This window comes from Silene latifolia, chromosome Y (genome assembly GCF_048544455.1).
Source record: "Silene latifolia isolate original U9 population chromosome Y, ASM4854445v1, whole genome shotgun sequence".
Lineage (NCBI taxonomy): Eukaryota > Viridiplantae > Streptophyta > Magnoliopsida > Caryophyllales > Caryophyllaceae > Silene > Silene latifolia.
The window spans coordinates 118420682-118447276 of record NC_133538.1 but is presented as its reverse complement, the minus strand read 5'-3'; positions in this window follow the sequence as shown (position 1 = coordinate 118447276).

Below are 26595 nucleotides of genomic sequence, written 5' to 3'. Positions count from 1 at the left end.
TTTCTCATTTGAAGGCGGCAAGACAAAAAGACACTACAGAGGAGCGGAGTGAACCCTTTTGGGGGAAGTGGGTATCCTAAAATGGTCGGGAAAGGGTTTAGGGTTTGATTAGGATCCCCCAAATCAAACCCTAAACCCTTTCCCTTGCTTCTCATTTGAAGGCGGTAAGACAAAGAGACAACCTAGAGGGGCCGAGTGAACCCTTTTTTGGGAGGCCGGGTATCCTAAAACGGGACGGTAATGGGTTTAGGGTTTTATTAGGATCCCCCTAATCAAACCCTAAGCCCTTTCCCTTGCTTCTCATTTGAAGGCGGCAAGACAAAAAGACACCCTAGAGGGGCCGAGTGAACCCTTTTTAGGGGGCCGGGTATCCTAAAATGGGACGGGAAAGGGTTTAGGGTTTGAAGGCGGACGCATCTGCGGATCCCCTAGTCAAACCCTAAACGCTTTCCCTTGCTTCTCATTCGAAGGCGACATGACAAAAAGACTCACTAGAGGGGCCGAGTGAACCCTTTTTGGGGGGACCGGGTATCCTAAAACGGGATTGGAAAGGGTTTAGGGTTTGATTAGGCGGACCGCTACCACGGATCCCCCTAATTAAACCCTAATCCCTTCCCCTTGCTTCTTATTCGAAGGCGGCAAGAGAAAAAGACACCCTAGAAGGGCCGAGTGAACCCTTTTTGGGGGGACCGGGTATCCTAAAACGGGACGGGAAAGGGTTTAGGGTTTGATTAGGCGGACCGCTACCGCGGATCCCCAGAATCAAACCCTATACCCTTTCCCTTGCTTCTCATTCGAAGGCGGCAAGACAAAAAGACACCCTAGAGGGGCCGAGTGAACCCTTTTTGGGGGGCGGGTATCCTAAACGGGACGGGAAAGGGTTTAGGGTTTGATTAGGCGGACCGCTACCGCGGATCCCCTTAATCAAACCCTAAACTCTTTCCCTTTCTTCTCATTCGAAGGCGGCAAGACAAAAAGACACCCTAGAGGGGCCGAGTGAACCCTTTTTGGGGGGACCGGGTATCCTAAAACGGGACGGGAAAGGGTTTAGGGTTTGATTAGGCGGACCGCTACCGCGGATCCCCCTAATTAAACCCTAATCTCTTCCCCTTGCTTCTTATTCGAAGGCGGCAAGAGAAAAAGACACCCTAGAAGGGCCGAGTGAACCCTTTTTGGGGGGACCGGGTATCCTAAAACGGGAGGGGAAAGGGTTTAGGGTTTGATTAGAATCCCTCTAATCAAACTCTAAACGCTTTCCCTTGCTTCTCATTCGAAGGCAGCAAGACAAAAAGACACCCAAGAGAGGCCGAGTGAACCCTTTTTGGGGGGACCGGGTATCTTAAAACGGGACGGGAAAGGGTTTAGGGTTTGATTAGGCGGACCGCTACCGCGGATCCCCCTAATCAAACCCTAAACCCTTTCCCTTGCTTCTCATTTGAAGGCGGCAAGACAAAAAGACACTCTAGAGGAGCGGAGTGAACCCTTTTTTGGGGGGCTGGGTATCCTAAAATGGTCGGGAAAGGGTTTAGGGTTTGATTAGGATCCCCCAAATCAAACCCTAAACCCTTTCCCTTGCTTCTCATTTGAAGGCGGTAAGACAAAGAGACAACCTAGAGGGGCCGAGTGAACCCTTTTTGGGAGGCCGGGTATCCTAAAACGGGACGGGAAAGGGTTTAGGGTTTGATTAGGATCCCCCTAATCAAAGCCTAAGCCCTTTCCCTTGCTTCTCATTTGAAGGCGGCAAGACAAAAAGACACCCTAGAGGGGCCGAGTGAACCCTTTTTGGGGGCCGGGTATCCTAAAACGGGACGGGAAAGGGTTTAGGATTTGAAGGCGGACAAAGCTGCGGATCCCCTAGTCAAACCCTAAACGCTTTCCCTTGCTTCTCATTCGAAGGCGACATGACAAAAAGACACACTAGAGGGGCCGAGTGAACCCTTTTTGGGGGGACCGTGTATCCTAAAACGGGACTGGAAAGGGTTTAGGGTTTGATTAGAATCCCTCTAATCAAACTCTAAACCCTTTCCCTTGCTTCTCATTCGAAGGCAGCAAAACAAAAAGACACCCTAGAGAGGCCGAGTGAACCCTTTTGGGGGGACCGGGTATCTTAAAACGGGACGGGAAAGGGTTTAGGGTTTGATTAGGCGGACCGCTACCGCGGATCCCCCTAATCAAAACCTAAACCCTTTCCCTTGCTTCTCATTTGAAGGCGGCAAGACAAAAAGACACTCTAGAGGAGCGGAGTGAACCCTTTTTGGGGGTGGGTATCCTAAAATGGTCGGGAAAGGGTTTAGGGTTTGATTAGGATCCCCAAAATCAAACCCTAAACCCTTTCCCTTGCTTCTCATTTGAAGGCGGTAAGACAAAGAGACAACCTAGAGGGGCCGAGTGAACCTTTTTTGGGAGGCGGGTATCCTAAAACGGGACGGGAAAGGGTTTAGGGTTTGATTAGGATCGCCCTAATCAAAGCCTAAGCCCTTTCCCTTGCTTCTCATTTGAAGGCGGCAAGACAAAAAGACACCCTAGAGGGGCCGAGTGAACCCTTTTTTGGGGGGCCGGGTATCCTAAAATGGGACGGGAAAGGGTTTAGGGTTTGAAGGCGGACCGAAACTGCGGATCCCCCTAGTCAAACCCTAAACGCTTTCCCTTGCTTCTCATTCGAAGGCGACATGACAAAAAGACACACTAGAGGGGCCGAGTGAACCCTTTTTGGGGGGACCGTGTATCCTAAAACGGGATTGGAAAGGGTTTAGGGTTTGATTAGGCGGACCGCTACCACGGATCCCCCTAATTAAACCCTAATCCCTTCCCCTTGCTTCTTATTCGAAGGCGGCAAGAGAAAAAGACACCCTAGAAGGGCCGAGTGAACCCTTTTTGGGGGGACCGGGTATCCTAAAACGGGACGGGAAGGGTTTAGGGTTTGATTAGGCGGACCGCTACCGCGGATCCCCTAATCAAACCCTAAACCCTTTCCTTGCTTCTCATTCGAAGGCGGCAAGACAAAAAGACACCCTAGAGGGGCCGAGTGAACCCTTTTGGGGGACCGGGTATCCTAAAACGGGACGGAAAAGGGTTTAGGGTTTGATTAGGCGGATCGCTACCGCGGATCCCCTTAATCAAACCCTAAACCCTTTCCCTTGCTTCTCATTCAAAGGCGGCAAGACAAAAAGACAACCTAGAGGGGTCGAGCGAACCCTTTTTGGGGGGACCGGGTATCCTAAACGGGACGGGAAAGGGTTTAGGGTTTGATTAGGCGGACCGCTACCGCGGATCCCCTTAACCAAACCCTAAACTCTTTCCCTTTCTTCTCATTCGAAGGCGGCAAGACAAAAAGACACCCTAGAGGGGCCGAGTGAACCCTTTTTGGGGGGACCGGGTATCCTAAAACGGGAGGGGAAAGGGTTTAGGGTTTGATTAGAATCCCTCTAATCAAACTCTAAACGCTTTCCCTTGCTTCTCATTCAAGGCAAAGCAAGACAAAAAGACACCCAAGAGAGGCCGAGTGAACCCTTTTTGGGGGGACCGGGTATCTTAAAACGGGACGGGAAAGGGTTTAGGGTTTGATTAGGCGGACCGCTACCGCGGATCCCCCTAATCAAACCCTAAACCCTTTCCCTTGCTTCTCATTTGAAGGCGGCAAGACAAAAAGACACTCTAGAGGAGCGGAGTGAACCCTTTTTTGGGGGGCTGGGTATCCTAAAATGGTCGGGAAAGGGTTTAGGGTTTGATTAGGATCCCCCAAATGAAACCCTAAACCCTTTCCCTTGCTTCTCATTTGAAGGCGGTAAGACAAAGAGACAACCTAGAGGGGCCGAGTGAACCCTTTTTTGGGAGGCCGGGTATCCTAAAACGGGACGGGAAAGGGTTTAGGGTTTGATTAGGATCCCCCTAATCAAAGCCTAAGCCCTTTCCCTTGCTTCTCATTTGAAGGCGGCAAGACAAAAAGACACCCTAGAGGGGCCGAGTGAACCCTTTTTTGGGGGGCCGGGTATCCTAAAATGGGACGGGAAAGGGTTTAGGATTTGAAGGCGGACCGAAACTGCGGATCCCCCTAGTCAAACCCTAAACGCTTTCCCTTGCTTCTCATTCGAAGGCGACATGACAAAAAGACACACTAGAGGGGCCGAGTGAACCCTTTTTGGGGGGACCGTGTATCCTAAAACGGGATTGGAAAGGGTTTAGGGTTTGATTAGAATCCCTCTAATCAAACTCTAAACCCTTTCCCTTGCTTCTCATTCGAAGGCAGCAAAACAAAAAGACACCCTAGAGAGGCCGAGTGAACCCTTTTGGGGGGACCGGGTATCTTAAAACGGGACGGGAAAGGGTTTAGGGTTTGATTAGGCGGACCGCTACCGCGGATCCCCCTAATCAAAACCTAAACCCTTTCCCTTGCTTCTCATTTGAAGGCGGCAAGACAAAAAGACACTCTAGAGGAGCGGAGTGAACCCTTTTTTGGGGGGCTGGGTATCCTAAAATGGTCGGGAAAGGGTTTAGGGTTTGATTAGGATCCCCCAAATCAAACCCTAAACCCTTTCCCTTGCTTCTCATTTGAAGGCGGTAAGACAAAGAGACAACCTAGAGGGGCCGAGTGAACCTTTTTTTGGGAGGCCGGGTATCCTAAAACGGGACGGGAAAGGGTTTAGGGTTTGATTAGGATCGCCCTAATCAAAGCCTAAGCCCTTTCCCTTGCTTCTCATTTGAAGGCGGCAAGACAAAAAGACACCCTAGAGGGGCCGAGTGAACCCTTTTTGGGGGCGTCGGGTATCCTAAAACGGGACGGGAAAGGGTTTAGGGTTTGAAGGCGGACCGAAACTGCGGATCCCCCTAGTCAAACCCTAAACGCTTTCCCTTGCTTCTCATTCGAAGGCGACATGACAAAAAGACACACTAGAGGGGCCGAGTGAACCCTTTTTGGGGGGACCGTGTATCCTAAAACGGGATTGGAAAGGGTTTAGGGTTTGATTAGGCGGACCGCTACCACGGATCCCCCTAATTAAACCCTAATCCCTTCCCCTTGCTTCTTATTCGAAGGCGGCAAGAGAAAAAGACACCCTAGAAGGGCCGAGTGAACCCTTTTTGGGGGGACCGGGTATCCTAAAACGGGACGGGAAGGGGTTTAGGGTTTGATTAGGCGGAACGCTACCGCAGATCCCCCTAATCAAACCCTATACCCTTTCCCTTGCTTCTCATTCGAAGGCGGCAAGACAAAAAGACACCCTAGAGGGGCCGAGTGAACCCTTTTTGGGGGCCGGGTATCCTAAAACGGGGCGGGAAAGGGTTTAGGGTTTGATTAGGCGGATCGCTACCGCGGATCCCCTTAATCAAACCCTAAACCCTTTCCCTTGCTTCTCATTCAAAGGCGGCAAGACAAAAAGACAACCTAGAGGGGTCGAGCGAACCCTTTTTTGGGGGGCCGGGTATCCTAAAACGGGACGGGAAAGGGTTTAGGGTTTGATTAGGCGGACCGCTACCGCGGATCCCCTTAACCAAACCCTAAACTCTTTCCCTTTCTTCTCATTCGAAGGCGGCAAGACAAAAAGACACCCTAGAGGGGCCGAGTGAACCCTTTTTGGGGGGACCGGGTATCCTAAAACGGGACGGGAAAGGGTTTAGGGTTTGATTAGGCGGACCGCTACCGCGGATCCCCCTAATTAAACCCTAATCTCTTCCCCTTGCTTCTTATTCGAAGGCGGCAAGAGAAAAAGACACCCTAGAAGGGCCGAGTGAACCCTTTTTGGGGGGACCGGGTATCCTAAAACGGGAGGGGAAAGGGTTTAGGGTTTGATTAGAATCCCTCTAATCAAACTCTAAACGCTTTCCCTTGCTTCTCATTCGAAGGCAGCAAGACAAAAAGACACCCAAGAGAGGCCGAGTGAACCCTTTTTGGGGGGACCGGGTATCTTAAAACGGGACGGGAAAGGGTTTAGGGTTTGATTAGGCGGACCGCTACCGCGGATCCCCCTAATCAAACCCTAAACCCTTTCCCTTGCTTCTCATTTGAAGGCGGCAAGACAAAAAGACACTCTAGAGGAGCGGAGTGAACCCTTTTTGGGGGTGGGTATCCTAAAATGGTCGGGAAAGGGTTTAGGGTTTGATTAGGATCCCCCAAATCAAACCCTAAACCCTTTCCCTTGCTTCTCATTTGAAGGCGGTAAGACAAAGAGACAACCTAGAGGGGCCGAGTGAACCCTTTTTTGGGAGGCCGGGTATCCTAAAACGGGACGGGAAAGGGTTTAGGGTTTGATTAGGATCCCCCTAATCAAAGCCTAAGCCCTTTCCCTTGCTTCTCATTTGAAGGCGGCAAGACAAAAAGACACCCTAGAGGGGCCGAGTGAACCCTTTTTTGGGGGGCCGGGTATCCTAAAATGGGACGGGAAAGGGTTTAGGATTTGAAGGCGGACCGAAACTGCGGATCCCCCTAGTCAAACCCTAAACGCTTTCCCTTGCTTCTCATTCGAAGGCGACATGACAAAAAGACACACTAGAGGGGCCGAGTGAACCCTTTTTGGGGGGACCGTGTATCCTAAAACGGATGGAAAGGGTTTAGGGTTTGATTAGAATCCCTCTAATCAAACTCTAAACCCTTTCCCTTGCTTCTCATTCGAAGCAAAGCAAAACAAAAAGACACCCTAGAGAGGCCGAGTGAACCCTTTTGGGGGGACCGGGTATCTTAAAACGGGACGGGAAAGGGTTTAGGGTTTGATTAGGCGGACCGCTACCGCGGATCCCCTAATCAAAACCTAAACCCTTTCCCTTGCTTCTCATTTGAAGGCGGCAAGACAAAAAGACACTCTAGAGGAGCGGAGTGAACCCTTTTTGGGGGTGGGTATCCTAAAATGGTCGGGAAAGGGTTTAGGGTTTGATTAGGATCCCCAAATAAAACCCTAAACCCTTTCCCCTGCTTCTCATTTGAAGGCGGTAAGACAAAGAGACAACCTAGAGGGGCCGAGTGAACCTTTTTTGGGAGGCGGGTATCCTAAAACGGGACGGGAAAGGGTTTAGGGTTTGATTAGGATCGCCCTAATCAAAGCCTAAGCCCTTTCCCTTGCTTCTCATTTGAAGGCGGCAAGACAAAAAGACACCCTAGAGGGGCCGAGTGAACCCTTTTTTGGGGGGCCGGGTATCCTAAAATGGGACGGGAAAGGGTTTAGGGTTTGAAGGCGGACCGAAACTGCGGATCCCCCTAGTCAAACCCTAAACGCTTTCCCTTGCTTCTCATTCGAAGGCGACATGACAAAAAGACACACTAGAGGGGCCGAGTGAACCCTTTTTGGGGGGACCGTGTATCCTAAAACGGGATTGGAAAGGGTTTAGGGTTTGATTAGGCGGACCGCTACCACGGATCCCCCTAATTAAACCCTAATCCCTTCCCCTTGCTTCTTATTCGAAGGCGGCAAGAGAAAAAGACACCCTAGAAGGGCCGAGTGAACCCTTTTTGGGGGGACCGGGTATCCTAAAACGGGACGGGAAGGGGTTTAGGGTTTGATTAGGCGGAACGCTACCGCAGATCCCCCTAATCAAACCCTATACCCTTTCCCTTGCTTCTCATTCGAAGGCGGCAAGACAAAAAGACACCCTAGAGGGGCCGAGTGAACCCTTTTTGGGGGGCCGGGTATCCTAAAACGGGGCGGGAAAGGGTTTAGGGTTTGATTAGGCGGATCGCTACCGCGGTTCCCCTTAATCAAACCCTAAACCCTTTCCCTTGCTTCTCATTCAAAGGCGGCAAGACAAAAAGACAACCTAGAGGGGTCGAGCGAACCCTTTTTTGGGGGGCCGGGTATCCTAAAACGGGACGGTAAGGGTTTAGAGTTTCATTAGGCGAATAGCTACGGTGGATCCCCCTAATCAAACACTTAACCATTTCCCTTGCTTCTCATTCGAAGGCGGCAAGACAAAAAGACACCCTAGAGGGGCCGAGTGAACCCTTTTTTGGGGGGACGAGTATCCTAAAACGGGACGAGAAAGGGTTTAGGGTTTGATTAGGCGGACCGCTACCGCGGATCGCCCTAATTAAAACCCTAAACCCTTTTCCTTGCTTCTCATTTGAAGGCGGCAAGACAAAAAGACACCCTAGAGGGGCCAGGTGAAACCTTTTTCAGGGGGCCGGGTATCCTAAAACGGGACGGGAAAGGGTTTAGGGTTTAGGGTTTTATTAGGCGGACCGCTACCGCGGATCCCCCTAATCAAACCCTAAACTCTTTCCCTTGCTTCTCATTATAGGCAGCAAGACAAAAAGACACCCTAGAGGGGGCGAGTGAACCCTTTTTGGGGGGCGGGGTATCCTAAAATGGGACGGGAAAGGGTTTAGGGTTTGAAGGCGGACCGCTACTGTGGATCACCCTAGTCAAACCCTAAACCCTTTCCCTTGCTTCTCTTTCGAAGGCGGCAAGACAAACAGACACCCTAGAGGGGCCGAGTGAACCCTTTTTGGGGGGACCGTGTATCCTAAAACGGGATTGGAAAGGGTTTAGGGTTTGATTAGAATCCCTCTAATCAAACTCTAAACCCTTTCCCTTGCTTCTCATTCGAAGGCGGCAAAACAAAAAGACACCCTAGAGAGGCCGAGTGAACCCTTTTGGGGGACCGGGTATCTTAAAACGGGACGGGAAAGGGTTTAGGGTTTGATTAGGCGGACCGCTACCGCGGATCCCCCTAATCAAAACCTAAACCCTTTCCCTTGCTTCTCATTTGAAGGCGGCAAGACAAAAAGACACTCTAGAGGAGCGGAGTGAACCCTTTTTTGGGGGGCTGGGTATCCTAAAATGGTCGGGAAAGGGTTTAGGGTTTGATTAGGATCCCCCAAATAAAACCCTAAACCCTTTCCCTTGCTTCTCATTTGAAGGCGGTAAGACAAAGAGACAACCTAGAGGGGCCGAGTGAACCTTTTTTGGGAGGCGGGTATCCTAAAACGGGACGGGAAAGGGTTTAGGGTTTGATTAGGATCGCCCTAATCAAAGCCTAAGCCCTTTCCCTTGCTTCTCATTTGAAGGCGGCAAGACAAAAAGACACCCTAGAGGGGCCGAGTGAACCCTTTTTTGGGGGGCCGGGTATCCTAAAATGGGACGGGAAAGGGTTTAGGGTTTGAAGGCGGACCAAGCTGCGGATCCCCTAGTCAAACCCTAAACGCTTTCCCTTGCTTCTCATTCGAAGGCGACATGACAAAAAGACACACTAGAGGGGCCGAGTGAACCCTTTTTGGGGGGACCGTGTATCCTAAAACGGGATTGGAAAGGGTTTAGGGTTTGATTAGGCGGACCGCTACCACGGATCCCCCTAATTAAACCCTAATCCCTTCCCCTTGCTTCTTATTCGAAGGCGGCAAGAGAAAAAGACACCCTAGAAGGGCCGAGTGAACCCTTTTTGGGGGACCGGGTATCCTAAAACGGGACGGGAAGGGGTTTAGGGTTTGATTAGGCGGAACGCTACCGCAGATCCCCCTAATCAAACCCTATACCCTTTCCCTTGCTTCTCATTCGAAGGCGGCAAGACAAAAAGACACCCTAGAGGGGCCGAGTGAACCCTTTTTGGGGGGCCGGGTATCCTAAAACGGGGCGGGAAAGGGTTTAGGGTTTGATTAGGCGGATCGCTACCGCGGTTCCCCTTAATCAAACCCTAAACCCTTTCCCTTGCTTCTCATTCAAAGGCGGCAAGACAAAAAGACAACCTAGAGGGGTCGAGCGAACCCTTTTTTGGGGGGCCGGGTATCCTAAAACGGGACGGTAAGGGTTTAGAGTTTCATTAGGCGAATAGCTACGGTGGATCCCCCTAATCAAACACTTAACCATTTCCCTTGCTTCTCATTCGAAGGCGGCAAGACAAAAAGACACCCTAGAGGGGCCGAGTGAACCCTTTTTGGGGGGACGGGGTATCCTAAAACGGGACGGGAAAGGGTTTAGGGTCTGATTAGGCGGACCGCTACCGCGGATCCCCCTAATTAAAACCTAAACCCTTTTCCTTGCTTCTCATTTGAAGGCGGCAAGACAAAAAGACACCCTAGAGGGGCCAGGTGAAACCTTTTTCAGGGGGCCGGGTATCCTAAAACGGGACGGGAAAGGGTTTAGGGTTTAGGGTTTTATTAGGCGGACCGCTACCGCGGATCCCCCTAATCAAACCCTAAACTCTTTCCCTTGCTTCTCATTATAGGCAGCAAGACAAAAAGACACCCTAGAGGGGGCGAGTGAACCCTTTTTTGGGGGGCGGGGTATCCTAAAATGGGACGGGAAAGGGTTTAGGGTTTGAAGGCGGACCGCTACTGTGGATCACCCTAGTCAAACCCTAAACCCTTTCCCTTGCTTCTCTTTCGAAGGCGGCAAGACAAACAGACACCCTAGAGGGGCCGAGTGAACCCTTTTTGGGGGGACCGTGTATCCTAAAACGGGATTGGAAAGGGTTTAGGGTTTGATTAGAATCCCTCTAATCAAACTCTAAACCCTTTCCCTTGCTTCTCATTCGAAGGCAGCAAAACAAAAAGACACCCTAGAGAGGCCGAGTGAACCCTTTTGGGGGGACCGGGTATCTTAAAACGGGACGGGAAAGGGTTTAGGGTTTGATTAGGCGGACCGCTACCGCGGATCCCCCTAATCAAAACCTAAACCCTTTCCCTTGCTTCTCATTTGAAGGCGGCAAGACAAAAAGACACTCTAGAGGAGCGGAGTGAACCCTTTTTTGGGGGGCTGGGTATCCTAAAATGGTCGGGAAAGGGTTTAGGGTTTGATTAGGATCCCCCAAATAAAACCCTAAACCCTTTCCCTTGCTTCTCATTTGAAGGCGGTAAGACAAAGAGACAACCTAGAGGGGCCGAGTGAACCTTTTTTTGGGAGGCCGGGTATCCTAAAACGGGACGGGAAAGGGTTTAGGGTTTGATTAGGATCGCCCTAATCAAAGCCTAAGCCCTTTCCCTTGCTTCTCATTTGAAGGCGGCAAGACAAAAAGACACCCTAGAGGGGCCGAGTGAACCCTTTTTTGGGGGGCCGGGTATCCTAAAATGGGACGGGAAAGGGTTTAGGGTTTGAAGGCGGACCGAAACTGCGGATCCCCCTAGTCAAACCCTAAACGCTTTCCCTTGCTTCTCATTCGAAGGCGACATGACAAAAAGACACACTAGAGGGGCCGAGTGAACCCTTTTTGGGGGGACCGTGTATCCTAAAACGGGATTGGAAAGGGTTTAGGGTTTGATTAGGCGGACCGCTACCACGGATCCCCCTAATTAAACCCTAATCCCTTCCCCTTGCTTCTTATTCGAAGGCGGCAAGAGAAAAAGACACCCTAGAAGGGCCGAGTGAACCCTTTTTGGGGGGACCGGGTATCCTAAAACGGGACGGGAAGGGGTTTAGGGTTTGATTAGGCGGAACGCTACCGCAGATCCCCCTAATCAAACCCTATACCCTTTCCCTTGCTTCTCATTCGAAGGCGGCAAGACAAAAAGACACCCTAGAGGGGCCGAGTGAACCCTTTTTGGGGGGCCGGGTATCCTAAAACGGGGCGGGAAAGGGTTTAGGGTTTGATTAGGCGGATCGCTACCGCGGATCCCCTTAATCAAACCCTAAACCCTTTCCCTTGCTTCTCATTCAAAGGCGGCAAGACAAAAAGACAACCTAGAGGGGTCGAGCGAACCCTTTTTTGGGGGGCCGGGTATCCTAAAACGGGACGGTAAGGGTTTAGAGTTTCATTAGGCGAATTGCTACGGTGGATCCCCCTAATCAAACACTTAACCATTTCCCTTGCTTCTCATTCGAAGGCGGCAAGACAAAAAGACACCCTAGAGGGGCCGAGTGAACCCTTTTTGGGGGACGGGTATCCTAAAACGGGACGAGAAAGGGTTTAGGGTTTGATTAGGCGGACCGCTACCGCGGATCGCCCTAATTAAAACCCTAAACCCTTTTCCTTGCTTCTCATTTGAAGGCGGCAAGACAAAAAGACACCCTAGAGGGGCCAGGTGAAACCTTTTTCAGGGGGCCGGGTATCCTAAAACGGGACGGGAAAGGGTTTAGGGTTTAGGGTTTTATTAGGCGGACCGCTACCGCGGATCCCCCTAATCAAACCCTAAACTCTTTCCCTTGCTTCTCATTATAGGCAGCAAGACAAAAAGACACCCTAGAGGGGGCGAGTGAACCCTTTTTTGGGGGGCGGGGTATCCTAAAATGGGACGGGAAAGGGTTTAGGGTTTGAAGGCGGACCGCTACTGTGGATCACCCTAGTCAAACCCTAAACCCTTTCCCTTGCTTCTCTTTCGAAGGCGGCAAGACAAACAGACACCCTAGAGGGGCCGAGTGAACCCTTTTTGGGGGGACCGGGTATCCTAAAACGGGACGGGAAAGGGTTTAGGGTTTGATTAGGCGGACTGCTACCGCGGATCCCCCTAATTAAACCCTAATCTCTTCCCCTTGCTTCTTATTCGAAGGCGGCAAGAGAAAAAGACACCCTAGAAGGGCCGTGTGAACCCTTTTTGGGGGGACCGGGTATCCTAAAACGGGATGGGAAAGGGTTTAGGGTTTGATTAGAATCCCTCTAATCAAACTCTAAACCCTTTCCCTTACTTCTCATTCAAAGGCAGCAAGACAAAAAGACACCCTAGAGAGGCCGAGTGAACCCTTTTGGGGGGACCGGGTATCCTAAAACGGGACGGGAATGGGTTTAGGGTTTTATTAGGCGGACCGCTACCGCGGATCCCCTTAATCAAACCCTATACCCTTTCCCTTGCTTCTCATTCGAAAGCGGCAAGACAAAAAGACACCCTAGAGGGGCCGAGTGAACCCTTTTTTGGGGGGCCGGGTATCCTAAAACGGGACGGGAAAGGGTTTAGGGTTTGATTAGGCGGGCCGCTACCGCGGATCCCCCTAATCAAACCCTAAACCCTTTCCCTTCCTTCTCATTCGAAGGCGGCAAGACAAAAAGACACCCTAGAGGGGTCGAGTGAACCCTTTTTGGGGGGGCCGGGTATCTTAAAACGGGACGGGAAAGGGATTAGGGTTTGATTAGGTGGACCGCTACCGCGGATCCCCCTAATCAAACCCTAAACCCTTTCCCTTGCTTCTCATTCGAAGGCGGCAAGACAAAAAGACCCCCTTGAGGGGCCGAGTTAACCCTTTTTGGGGGGAACGGGTATCCTAAAACGGGACGGGAAAGGGTTTAGGGATTGATTAGGCGGACCGCTACCGTGGATCCCCTTAATCAAACCCTAAACTCTTTCCCTTGCTTCTCATTCCAAGGCGACAAGACAAAAAGACACCCTAGAGGGGTCAAGTGAACCCTTTTTAGGGGGTCGGGTATCCTAAAACGGAACGGGAAAGGGTTTTTGGTTTAACTAGGCAAACCGCTATAGCGGATCCCCCTAATCAAACCCTAAACCCTTTCCCTTGCTTCTCATTCGAAGGCGGCAAGACAAAAAGACACACTAGAGGGGCCGAGTGAACCCTTTTTTGGGGGGCCGGGTATCCTTAAACGGGACGAGAAAGGGTTTAGGGTTTGATTAGACGGACCGCTACCGCGGATCCCCCTAATCAAACCCTAAACCCTTTCCCTTGCTTCTCATTTGAAGGCGGCAAGACAAAAAGACACTCTAGAGGGGCGGAGTGAACCCTTTTTTGGGGGGCTGGGTATCCTAAAATGGTCGGGAAAGGGTTTAGGGTTTGATTAGGAACCCCAAATCAAACCCTAAAACCTTTCCCTTGCTTCTCATTTGAAGGCGGTAAGACAAAGAGACAACCGAGAGGGGCCGAGTGAACCCTTTTTTGGGGGGCCGGGTATCCTAAAACGGGACGGGAAAGTGTTTAGGGTTTGATTAGGATCCCCCTAATCAAACCCTAAGCCCTTTCCCTTGCTTCTCATTTGAAGGCGGCAAGACAAAAAGACACCCTAGAGGGGCCGAGTGGACCCTTTTTTGGGGGGCCGGGTATCCTAAAATGGGACGGGAAAGGGTTTAGGGTTTGAAGGCGGACCGCTACTGCGGATCCCCCTAGTCAAACCCTAAACGCTTTCCCTTGCTTCTCATTCGAAGGCGACATGACAAAAAGACACACTAGAGAGGCCGAGTGAACCCTTTTTGGGGGGACCGGGTATCCTAAAATGGGATTTGAAAGGGTTTAGGGTTTGATTAGGCGGACCGCTACCGCGGATCCCCCTAATTAAACCCTAATCCCTTCCCCTTGCTTTTTATTCGAAGGCGGTAAGAGAAAAAGACACCCTAGAAGGGCCGAGTGAACCCTTTTTGGGGGGACCGGGTATCCTAAAACGGGACGGGAAAGGGTTTAGGGTTTGATTAGGCGGACCGCTACCACGGATCCCCCTAATCAAACCCTATACCCTTTCCCTTACTTCTCATTCGAAGGCGGCAAGACAAAAAGACACCCTAGAGGGGCCGAGTGAACCCTTTTTTGGGGGGCCGGGTATCCTAAAACGGGACGGGAAAGGGTTTAGGGTTTGATTAGGCGGACCGCTACTGCGGATCCCCTTAATCAAACCCTAAACCCTTTCCCTTGCTTCTCATTCGAAGGCGGCAAGACAAAAAGACAACCTAGAGGGGTCGAGCGAACCCTTTTTTGGGGGGCCGGGTATCCTAAAACGGGACGGGAAGGGTTTAGAGTTTAATTAGGCGAATAGCTACGGTGGATCCCCCTAATCAAACACTTAACCATTTCCTTTGCTTCTCATTCGAAGGCGGCAAGACAAAAAGACACCCTAGAGGGGCCGAGTGAACCCTTTTTTGGGGGGACGAGTATCCTAAAACGGGACGAGAAAGGTTTTAGGGTTTGATTAGGCGGACCTCTACCGTGGATCCCCCTAATTAAAACCCTAAACCCTTTTCCTTGCTTCTCATTTGAAGGCGGCAAGACAAAAAGACACCCTAGAGGGGCAAAGTGAAACCTTTTTCAGGGGGTCGGGTTTCCTAAAACGGGACGGGAAAGGGTTTAGGGTTTGATTAGGCGGACCGCTACCGCGGATCCCCCTAATCAAACCCTAAACTCTTTCCCTTGCTTCTCATTATAGGCGGCAAGACAAAAAGACACCCTAGAGGGGCCGAGTGAACCCTTTTTTTGGGGGGGCCGGGTATCCTAAAACGGGACGGGAAAGGGTTTAGGGTTTGAAGGCGGACCGCTACTCTGGATCCCCCTAGTCAAACCCTAAACCCTTTCCCTTGCTTCTCTTTCGAAGGCGGGAAGACAAACAGACACCCTAGAGGGGCTGAGTGAACCCTTTTTTGGGGGACCGGGTATCCTAAAACGGGACGAGAAAGGGTTTAGGGTTTGATTAGGCGGACCTCTACCGCGGATCCCCCTAATTAAACCCTAATCTCTTCCCCTTGCTTCTTATTCGAAGGCGGCAAGAGAAAAAGACACCCTAGAAGGGCCGAGTGAACCCTTTTTGGGGGGACCGGGTATCCTAAAACGGGAGGGGAAAGGGTTTAGGGTTTGATTAGGATCCCTCTAATCAAACTCTAAACCCTTTCCCTTGCTTCTCATTCGAAGGCAGCAAGACAAAAAGACACCCTAGAAAGGCCGAGTGAACCCTTTTGGGGGGACCGGGTATCCTAAAACGGGACGGGAAAGGGTTTAGGGTTTGATTAGGCGGACCGCTACCGCGGATCCCCCTAATCAAACCCTATACCCTTTCCTCGCTTCTCATTCGAAAGCGGCAAGACAAAAAGACACCCTAGAGGGGCCGAGTGAACCCTTTTTGGGGGCCGGGTATCCTAAAACGGGACGGGAAAGGGTTTAGGGTTTGATTAGGCGGGCGCACCGCAGATCCCCCTAATCAAACCCTAAACCCTTTCCCTTGCTTCTCATTCGAAGGCGGCAAGACAAAAAGACACCCTAGAGGGGCCGAGTGAACCCTTTTTGGGGGGCCGGGTATCCTAAAACGGGACGGGAAAGGGTTTATGGTTTAATTAGGCGAACCGCTACAGCGGATCCCCCTAATCAAACCCTAAACCCTTTCCCTTGCTTCTCATTCGAAGGCGGCAAGACAAAAAGACACCCTAGAGGGGCCGAGTGAACCCTTTTTGGGGGGCCGGGTATCCTAGAACGGGACGGGAAAGGGTTTATGGTTTAATTAGGCGAACCGCTACAGCGGATCCCCCTAATCAAACCCTAAACCCTTTCCCTTGCTTCTCATTCGAAGGCGGCAAGACAAAAAGGCACCCTAGAGGGGCCGAGTGAACCCTTTTTTGGGGGGCCGGGTATCCTAAAACGGGACGGGAAAGGGTTTAGGGTTTGATTAGGCGGACCGCTACCGCGTATCCCCTTAATCAAACCCTAAACCCTTTCCCTTGCTTCTCATTCGAAACCGGCAAGACAAAAAGACAACCTAGAGGGGTCGAGCAAACCCTTTTTTGGCGGGCCGGGTATCCTAAAACGGGACGGGAAGGGTTTAGAGTTTAATTAGGCGAATAGCTACGGTGGATCCCCCTAATCAAACACTTAACCATTTCCCTTGCTTCTCATTCGAAGGCGGCAAGACAAAAAGACACCCTAGAGGGGCCGAGTGAACCCTTTTTTGGGGGGACGAGTATCCTAAAACGGGACGAGAAAGGGTTTAGGGTTTGATTAGGCGGACTGCTACCGCGGATCCCCCTAATTAAAACCTAAACCCTTTTCCTTGCTTCTCATTTGAAGGCGGCAAGACAAAAAGACACCCTAAAGGGGCCAAGTGAAACCTTTTTCAGGGGGTCGGGTTTCCTAAAACGGGACGGGAAAGGGTTTAGGGTTTGATTAGGCCGACCGCTACCGCGGATCCCCCTAATCAAACCCTAAACTCTTTCCCTTGCTTCTCATTATAGGCGGCAAGACAAAAAGACACCCTAGAGGGGCCGAGTGAACCCTTATTTTGGGGGCGGGGTATCCTAAAATGGGACGGGAAAGGGTTTAGGGTTTGAAGGCGGACCGCTACTGTGGATCCCCCAAGTCAAACCCTAAACCCTTTCCCTTGCTTCTCTTTCGAAGGCGGCAAGACAAACAGACACCCTAGAGGGGCCGAGTGAACCCTTTTTGGGGGGACCGGGTATCCTAAAACGGGACGAGAAAGGGTTTAGGGTTTGATTAGGCGGACCTCTACCGCGGATCCCCCTAATTAAACCCTAATCTCTTCCCCTTGCTTCTTATTCGAAGGCGGCAAGAGAAAAAGACACCCTAGAAGGGACGAGTGAACCCTTTTTGGGGGGACCGGGTATCCTAAAACGGGAGGGGAAAGGGTTTAGGGTTTGATTAGGATCCCTCTAATCAAACTCTAAACCCTTTCCCTTGCTTCTCATTCGAAGGCAGCAAGACAAAAAGACACCCTAGAGAGGCCGAGTGAACCCTTTTGGGGGGACCGGGTATCCTAAAACGGGACGGGAAAGGGTTTAGGGTTTGATTAGGCGGACCGCTACCGCGGATCCCCCTAATCAAACCCTATACCCTTTCCCTTGCTTCTCATTCGAAAGCGGCAAGACAAAAAGACACCTTAGTGGGGCCGAGTGAACCCTTTTTTGGGGGGCCGGGTATCCTAAAACGGGACGGGAAAGGGTCTAGGGTTTGATTAGGCGGGCCGCTACCGCGGATCCCCCTAATCAAACCCTAAACCCTTTCCCTTGCTTCTCATTGGAAGGCGGCAAGACAAAAAGACACCCTAGAGGGGCCGAGTGAACCCTTTTTTGGGGGGCCGGGTATCCTAAAACGGGACGGGAAAGGGTTTAGGGTTTGATTAGGCGGGCCGCTACCGCGGATCCCCCTAATCAAACCCCAAACCCTTTCCCTTGCTTCTCATTCGAAGGCGGCAAGACAAAAAGACACCCTAGAGGGGCCGAGTGAACCCTTTTTGGGGGGCCGGGTATCCTAGAACGGGACGGGAAAGGGTTTATGGTTTAATTAGGCGAACCGCTACAGCGGATCCCCCTAATCAAACCCTAAACCCTTTCCCTTGCTTCTCATTCGAAGGCGGCAAGATAAAAAGACACCCTAGAAGGGCCGAGTGAACCCTTTTTGGGGGGACCGGGTATCCTAAAACGGGAGGGGAAAGGGTTTAGAGTTTGATTAGGATCCCTCTAATCAAACTCTAAACCCTTTCCCTTGCTTCTCATTCGAAGGCAAAGCAAGACAAAAGACACCCTAGAGAGGCCGAGTGAACCCTTTTGGGGGACCGGGTATCCTAAACGGAACGGGAAAGGGTTTAGGGTTTGATTAGGCGGACCGCTACCGCGGATCCCCCTAATCAAACCCTAAACCCTTTCCCTTGCTTCTCATTCGAAAGCGGCAAGACAAAAAGACACCCTAGAGGGGCCGAGTGAACCCTTTTTTGGGGGGCCGGGTATCCTAAAACGGGACGGGAAAGGGTTTAGGGTTTGATTAGGCGGGCCGCTACCGCGGATCCCCTAATCAAACCCTAAACCCTTTCCCTTGCTTCTCATTCGAAGGCGGCAAGACAAAAAGACACCCTAGAGGGGCCGAGTGAACCCTTTTTGGGGGGCCGGGTATCCTAGAACGGGACGGGAAAGGGTTTATGGTTTAATTAGGCGAACCGCTACAGCGGATCCCCCTAATCAAACCCTAAACCCTTTCCTTTGCTTCTCATTCGAAGGCGGCAAGACAAAAAGACACCCTAGAGGGGCCGAGTGAACCCTTTTTTGGGGGGCCGGGTATCCTAAAACGGGACGGGAAAGGGTTTAGGGTTTGATTAGGCGGACCGCTACCGCGGATCCCCTTAATCAAACCCTAAACCCTTTCCCTTGCTTCTCATTCGAAGGCGGCAAGACAAAAAGACAACCTAGAGGGGTCGAGCAAACCCTTTTTTGGCGGGCCGGGTATCCTAAAACGGGATGGGAAGGGTTTAGAGTTTAATTAGGCGAATGGCTACGGTGGATCCCCCTAATCAAACACTTAACCATTTCCCTTGCTTCTCATTCGAAGGCGGCAAGCCAAAAAGACACCCTAGAGGGGCCGAGTGAACCCTTTTTTGGGGGGACGAGTATCCTAAAACGGGACGAGAAAGGGTTTAGGGTTTGATTAGGCGGACCGCTACCGCGGATCCCCCTAATTAAAACCCTAAACCCTTTTCCTTGCTTCTCATTTGAAGGCGGCAAGACAAAAAGACACCTTAGAGGGGCCAAGTGAAACCTTTTTCAGGGGGTCGGGTTTCCTAAAACGGGACGGGAAAGGGTTTAGGGTTTGATTAGGCGGACCGCTACCGCGGATCCCCCTAATCAAACCCTAAACTCTTTCCCTTGCTTCTCATTATAGGCGGCAAGACAAAAAGACACCCTAGAGGGGCCGAGTGAACCCTTATTTTGGGGGCGGGGTATCCTAAAATGGGACGGGAAAGGGTTTAGGGTTTGAAGGCGGACCGCTACTGTGGATCCCCCTAGTCAAACCCTAAACCCTTTCCCTTGCTTCTCTTTCGAAGGCGGCAAGACAAACAGACACCCTAGAGGGGCCGAGTGAACCCTTTTTGGGGGGACCGGGTATCCTAAAACGGGACGAGAAAGGGTTTAGGGTTTGATTAGGCGGACCTCTACCGCGGATCCCCCTAATTAAACCCTAATCTCTTCCCCTTGCTTCTTATTCGAAGGCGGCAAGAGAAAAAGACACCCTAGAAGGGCCGAGTGAACCCTTTTTGGGGGGACCGGGTATCCTAAAACGGGAGGGGAAAGGGTTTAGGGTTTGATTAGGATCCCTCTAATCAAACTCTAAACCCTTTCCCTTGCTTCTCATTCGAAGGCAGCAAGACAAAAAGACACCCTAGAGAGGCCGAGTGAACCCTTTTGGGGGGACCGGGTATCCTAAAACGGGACGGGAAAGGGTTTAGGGTTTGATTAGGCGGACCGCTACCGCGGATCCCCCTAATCAAACCCTATACCCTTTCCCTTGCTTCTCATTCGAAAGCGGCAAGACAAAAAGACACCTTAGTGGGGCCGAGTGAACCCTTTTTTGGGGGGCCGGGTATCCTAAAACGGGACGGGAAAGGGTTTAGGGTTTGATTAGGCGGGCCGCTACCGCGGATCCCCCTAATAAAACCCTAAACCCTTTCCCTTGCTTCTCATTCGAAGGCGGCAAGACAAAAAGACACCCTAGAGGGGCCGAGTGAACCCTTTTTTGGGGGGCTGGGTATCCTAAAACGGGACGGGAAAGGGTTTAGGGTTTGATTAGGCGGGCCGCTACCGCGGATCCCCCTAATCAAACCCCAAACCCTTTCCCTTGCTTCTCATTCAAAGGCGGCAAGAAAAAAAGACACCCTAGAGGGGCCGAGTGAACCCTTTTTGGGGGGCCGGGTATCCTAGAACGGGACGGGAAAGGGTTTATGGTTTAATTAGGCGAACCGCTACAGCGGATCCCCCTAATCAAACCCTAAACCCTTTCCCTTGCTTCTCATTCGAAGGCGGCAAGACAAAAAGACACCCTAGAGGGGCCGAGTGAACCCTTTTTTGGGGGGCCGGGTATCCTAAAACGGGACGGGAAAGGGTTTAGGGTTTGATTAGGCGGACCGCTACCGCGTATCCCCTTAATCAAACCCTAAACCCTTTCCCTTGCTTCTCATTCGAAGGCGGCAAGACAAAAAGACAACCTAGAGGGGTCGAGCGAACCCTTCTTTGGCGGGCCGGGTATCCTAAAACGGGACGGGAAGGGTTTAGAGTTTAATTAGGCGAATAGCTACGGTGGATCCCCCTAATCAAACACTTAACCATTTCCCTTGCTTCTCATTCGAAGGCGGCAAGACAAAAAGACACCCTAGAGGGGCCGAGTGAACCCTTTTTTGGGGGGGACGAGTATCCTAAAACGGGACGAGAAAGGGTTTAGGGTTTGATTACGCGGACCGCTACCGCGGATCCCCCTAATTAAAACCCTAAACCCTTTCCCTTGCTTCTCATTCGAAGGCGGCAAGATAAAAAGACACCCTAGAAGGGCCGAGTGAACCCTTTTTGGGGGGACCGGGTATCCTAAAACGGGAGGGGAAAGGGTTTAGAGTTTGATTAGGATCCCTCTAATCAAACTCTAAACCCTTTCCCTTGCTTCTCATTCGAAGGCAGCAAGACAAAAAGACACCCTAGAGAGGCCGAGTGAACCCTTTTGGGGGGACCGGGTATCCTAAAACGGAACGGGAAAGGGTTTAGGGTTTGATTAGGCGGACCGCTACCGCGGATCCCCCTAATCAAACCCTATACCCTTTCCCTTGCTTCTCTTTCGAAGGCGGCAAGACAAAAAGACACCCTAGAGGGGCCGAGTGAACCCTTTTTGGGGGCCGGGTATCCTAAAACGGGACGGGAAAGGGTTTAGGGTTTGATTAGGCGGGCCGCTACCGCGGATCCCCTAATCAAACCCTAAACCCTTTCCCTTGCTTCTCATTCGAGGCGGCAAGACAAAAAGACACCCTAGAGGGGCCGAGTGAACCCTTTTTTGGGGGCCGGGTATCCTAAAACGGGACGGGAAAGGGTTTAGGGTTTCATTAGGCGGGCCGCCACGCGGATCCCCCTAATCAAACCCTAAACCCTTTCCCTTGCTTCTCATTCGAAGGCGGTAAGACAAAAAGACACCCTAGAGGGGCCGAGTGAACCCTTTTGGGGGGGACCGGGTATCCTAAAACGGGACGGGAAAGGGTTTATGGTTTAATTAGGCGAACCGCTACAGCGGATCCCCCTAATCAAACCCTAAACCCTTTCCCTTGCTTCTCATTCGAAGGCGGCAAGACAAAAAGACACCCTAGAGGGGCCGAGTGAACCCTTTTTTGGGGGGCCGGGTATCGTAAAACGGGACGGGAAAGGGTTTAGGGTTTGATTAGGCGGACCGCTACCGCGGATCCCCTTAATCAAACCCTAAACCCTTTCCCTTGCTTCTCATTCGAAGGCGGCAAGACAAAAAGACAACCTAGAGGGGTCGAGCAAACCCTTTTTTGGCGGGCCGGGTATCCTAAAACGGGACGGGAAGGGTTTAGAGTTTAATTAGGCGAATGGCTACGGTGGATCCCCCTAATCAAACACTTAACCATTTCCCTTGCTTCTCATTCGAAGGCGGCAAGACAAAAAGACACCCTAGAGGGGCCGAGTGAACCCTTTTTTGGGGGGACGGGTATCCTAAAACGGGACGAGAAAGGGTTTAGGGTTTGATTAGGCGGACCGCTACCGCGGATCCCCCTAATTAAAACCCTAAACCCTTTTCCTTGCTTCTCATTTGAAGGCGGCAAGACAAAAAGACACCTTAGAGGGGCCAAGTGAAACCTTTTTCAGGGGGTCGGGTTTCCTAAAACGGGACGGGAAAGGGTTTAGGGTTTGATTAGGCGGACCGCTACCGCGGATCCCCCTAATCAAACCCTAAACTCTTTCCCTTGCTTCTCATTATAGGCGGCAAGACAAAAAGACACCCTAGAGGGGCCGAGTGAACCCTTATTTTGGGGGCGGGGTATCCTAAAATGGGACGGGAAAGGGTTTAGGGTTTGAAGGCGGACCGCTACTGTGGATCCCCCTAGTCAAACCCTAAACCCTTTCCCTTGCTTCTCTTTCGAAGGCGGCAAGACAAACAGACACCCTAGAGGGGCCGAGTGAACCCTTTTTGGGGGGACCGGGTATCCTAAAACGGGACGAGAAAGGGTTTAGGGTTTGATTAGGCGGACCTCTACCGCGGATCCCCCTAATTAAACCCTAATCTCTTCCCCTTGCTTCTTATTCGAAGGCGGCAAGAGAAAAAGACACCCTAGAAGGGCCGAGTGAACCCTTTTTGGGGGGACCGGGTATCCTAAAACGGGAGGGGAAAGGGTTTAGGGTTTGATTAGGATCCCTCTAATCAAACTCTAAACCCTTTCCTCGCTTCTCATTCGAAGGCAGCAAGACAAAAAGACACCCTAGAGAGGCCGAGTGAACCCTTTTGGGGGGACCGGGTATCCTAAAACGGGACGGGAAAGGGTTTAGGGTTTGATTAGGCGGACCGCTACCGCGGATCCCCCTAATCAAACCCTATACCCTTTCCCTTGCTTCTCATTCGAAACCGGCAAGACAAAAAGACACCTTAGTGGGGCCGAGTGAACCCTTTTTTGGGGGGCCGGGTATCCTAAAACGGGACGGGAAAGGGTTTAGGGTTTGATTAGGCGGGCCGCTACCGCGGATCCCCCTAATAAAACCCTAAACCCTTTCCCTTGCTTCTCATTCGAAGGCGGCAAGACAAAAAGACACCCTAGAGGGGCCGAGTGAACCCTTTTTTGGGGGGCTGGGTATCCTAAAACGGAACGGGAAAGGGTTTAGGGTTTGATTAGGCGGGCCGCTACCGCGGATCCCCCTAATCAAACCCCAAACCCTTTCCCTTGCTTCTCATTCGAAGGCGGCAAGAAAAAAAGACACCCTAGAGGGGCCGAGTGAACCCTTTTTGGGGGGCCGGGTATCCTAGAACGGGACGGGAAAGGGTTTATGGTTTAATTAGGCGAACCGCTACAGCGGATCCCCCTAATCAAACCCTAAACCCTTTCCCTTGCTTCTCATTCCAAGGCGGCAAGACAAAAAGACACCCTAGAGGGGCCGAGTGAACCCTTTTTTGGGGGGCCGGGTATCCTAAAACGGGACGGGAAAGGGTTTAGGGTTTGATTAGGCGGACCGCTACCGCGGATCCCCTTAATCAAACCCTAAACCCTTTCCCTTGCTTCTCATTCGAAGGCGGCAAGACAAAAAGACACCCTAGAGAGGCCGAGTGAACCCTTTTTGGGGGGCCGGGTATCCTAAAACGGGACGGGAAAGGGTTTAGGGTTTGATTAGGCGGACCGCTACCGCGTATCCCCTTAATCAAACCCTAAACCCTTTCCCTTGCTTCTCATTCGAAGGCGGCAAGACAAAAAGACAACCTAGAGGGGTCGAGCGAACCCTTCTTTGGCGGGCCGGGTATCCTAAAACGGGACGGGAAGGGTTTAGAGTTTAAATAGGCGAATAGCTACGGTGGATCCCCCTAATCAAACACTTAACCATTTCCCTTGCTTCTCATTCGAAGGCGACAAGACAAAAAGACACCCTAGAGGGGCCGAGTGAACCCTTTTTTGGGGGGGACGAGTATCCTAAAACGGGACGAGAAAGGGTTTAGGGTTTGATTAGGCGGACCGCTACCGAGGATCCCCCTAATTAAAACCCTAAACCTTTTTCCTTGCTTCTCATTTGAAGGCGGCAAGACAAAAAGACACCCTAGAGGGGCCAAGTGAAACCTTTTTCAGGGGGTCGGGTTTCCTAAAACGGGACGGGAAAGGGTTTAGGGTTTGATTAGGCGGACCGCTACCGCGGATCCCCCTAATCAAACCCTAAACTCTTTCCCTTGCTTCTCATTATAGGCGGCAAGACAAAAAGACACCCTAGAGGGGCCGAGTGAACCCTTTTTTTGGGGGCGGGGTATCCTAAAATGGGACGGGAAAGGGTTTAGGGTTTGAAGGCGGACCGCTACTGTGGATCCCCCTAGTCAAACCCTAAACCCTTTCCTTTGCTTCTCTTTCGAAAGCGGCAAGACAAACAGACACCCTAGAGGGGCCGAGTGAACCCTTTTTGGGGGGACCGGGTATCCTAAAACGGGACGAGAAAGGGTTTAGGGTTTGATTAGGCGGACCTCTACCGCGGATCCCCCTAATTAAACCCTAATCTCTTCCCCTTGCTTCTTATTCGAAGGCGGCAAGAGAAAAATACACCCTAGAAGGGCCGAGTGAACCCTTTATGGGGGGACCGGGTATCCTAAAACGGGAGGGGAAAGGGTTTAGGGTTTGATTAGGATCCCTCTAATCAAACTCTAAACCCTTTCCCTTGCTTCTCATTCGAAGGCAGCAAGACAAAAAGACACCCTAGAGAGGCCGAGTGAACCCTTTTGGGGGGGCCGGGTATCCTAAAACGGGACGGGAAAGGGTTTAGTGTTTGATTAGGCGGACCGCTACCGCGGATCCCCCTAATCAAACCCTATACCCTTTCCCTTGCTTCTCATTCGAAAGCGGCAAGACAAAAAGACACCCTAAAGGGGCCGAGTGAACCCTTTTTTGGGGGGCCGGGTATCCTAAAACGGGACGGGAAAGGGTTTAGGGTTTGATTAGGCGGGCCGCTACCGCGGATCCCCCTAATCAAACCCTAAACCATTTCCCTTGCTTCTCATTCGAAGGCGGCAAGACAAAAAGACACCCTAGAGGGGCCGAGTGAACCCTTTTTTGGGGGGCCGGGTATCCTAAAACGGGACGAGAAAGGGTTTAGGGTTTGATTAGGCGGGCCGCTACCGCGGATCCCCCGAATCAAAACCTAAACCCTTTCCCTTGCTTCTCATTCGAAGGCGGCAAGACAAAAAGACACCCTAGAGGGGCCGAGTGAACACTTTTGGGGGCCGGGTATCCTAGAACGGGACGGAAAGGGTTTATGGTTTAATTAGGCGAACCGCTACAGCGGATCCCCTAATCAAACCCTAAACCCTTTCCCTTGCTTCTCATTCGAAGGCGGCAAGACAAAAAGACACCCTAGAGGGGCCGAGTGAACCCTTTTTTGGGGGCCGGGTATCCTAAAACGGGACGGGAAAGGGTTTAGGGTTTGATTAGGCGGACCGCTACCGCGGATCCCCTTAATCAAACCCTAAACCCTTTCCCTTGCTTCTCATTCGAAGGCGGCAAGACAAAAAGACAACCTAGAGGGGTCGAGCGAACCCTTTTTTGGCGGGCCGGGTATCCTAAAACGGGATGGGAAGGGTTTAGAGTTTAATTAGGCGAATAGCTACGGTGGATCCCCCTAATCAAACACTTAACCATTTCCCTTGCTTCTCATTCGAAGGCGGCAAGACAAAAAGACACCCTAGAGGGGCCGACTGAACCCTTTTTGGGGGACCGAGTATCCTAAAACGGGACGAGAAAGGGTTTAGGGTTTGATTAGGCGGACCGCTACCGCGGATCCCCCTAATTAAAACCCTAAACCCTTTTCCTTGCTTCTCATTTGAAGGCGGCAAGACAAAAAGACACCCTAGAGGGGCCAAGTGAAACCTTTTTCAGGGGGTCGGGTTTCCTAAAACGGGACGGGAAAGGGTTTAGGGTTTGATTAGGCGGACCGCTACCGCGGATCCCCCTAATCAAACCCTAAACTCTTTCCCTTGCTTCTCATTATAGGCGGTAAGACAAAAAGACACCCTAGAGGGGCCGAGTGAACCCTTTTTTTGGGGGCGGGGTATCCTAAAATGGGACGGGAAAGGGTTTAGGGTTTGAAGGCGGACCACATCGTGGATCCCCCTAGTCAAACCCTAAACCCTTTCCCTTGCTTCTCTTTCGAAGGCGGCAAGACAAACAGACACCCTAGAGGGGCCGAGTGAACCCTTTTTGGGGGGACCGGGTATCCTAAAACGGGACGAGAAAGGGTTTAGGGTTTGATTAGGCGGACCTCTACCGCGGATCCCCCCAATTAAACCCTAATCTCTTCCCCTTGCTTCTTATTCGAAGGCGGCAAGAGAAAAAGACACCCTAGAAGGGCCGAGTGAACCCTTTTTGGGGGGACCGGGTATCCTAAAACGGGAGGGGAAAGGGTTTAGGGTTTGATTAGGATCCCTCTAATCAAACTCTAAACCCTTTCCCTTGCTTCTCATTCGAAGGCAGCAAGACAAAAAGACACCCTAGAGAGGCCGAGTGAACCCTTTTGGGGGGGCCGGGTATCCTAAAACGGGA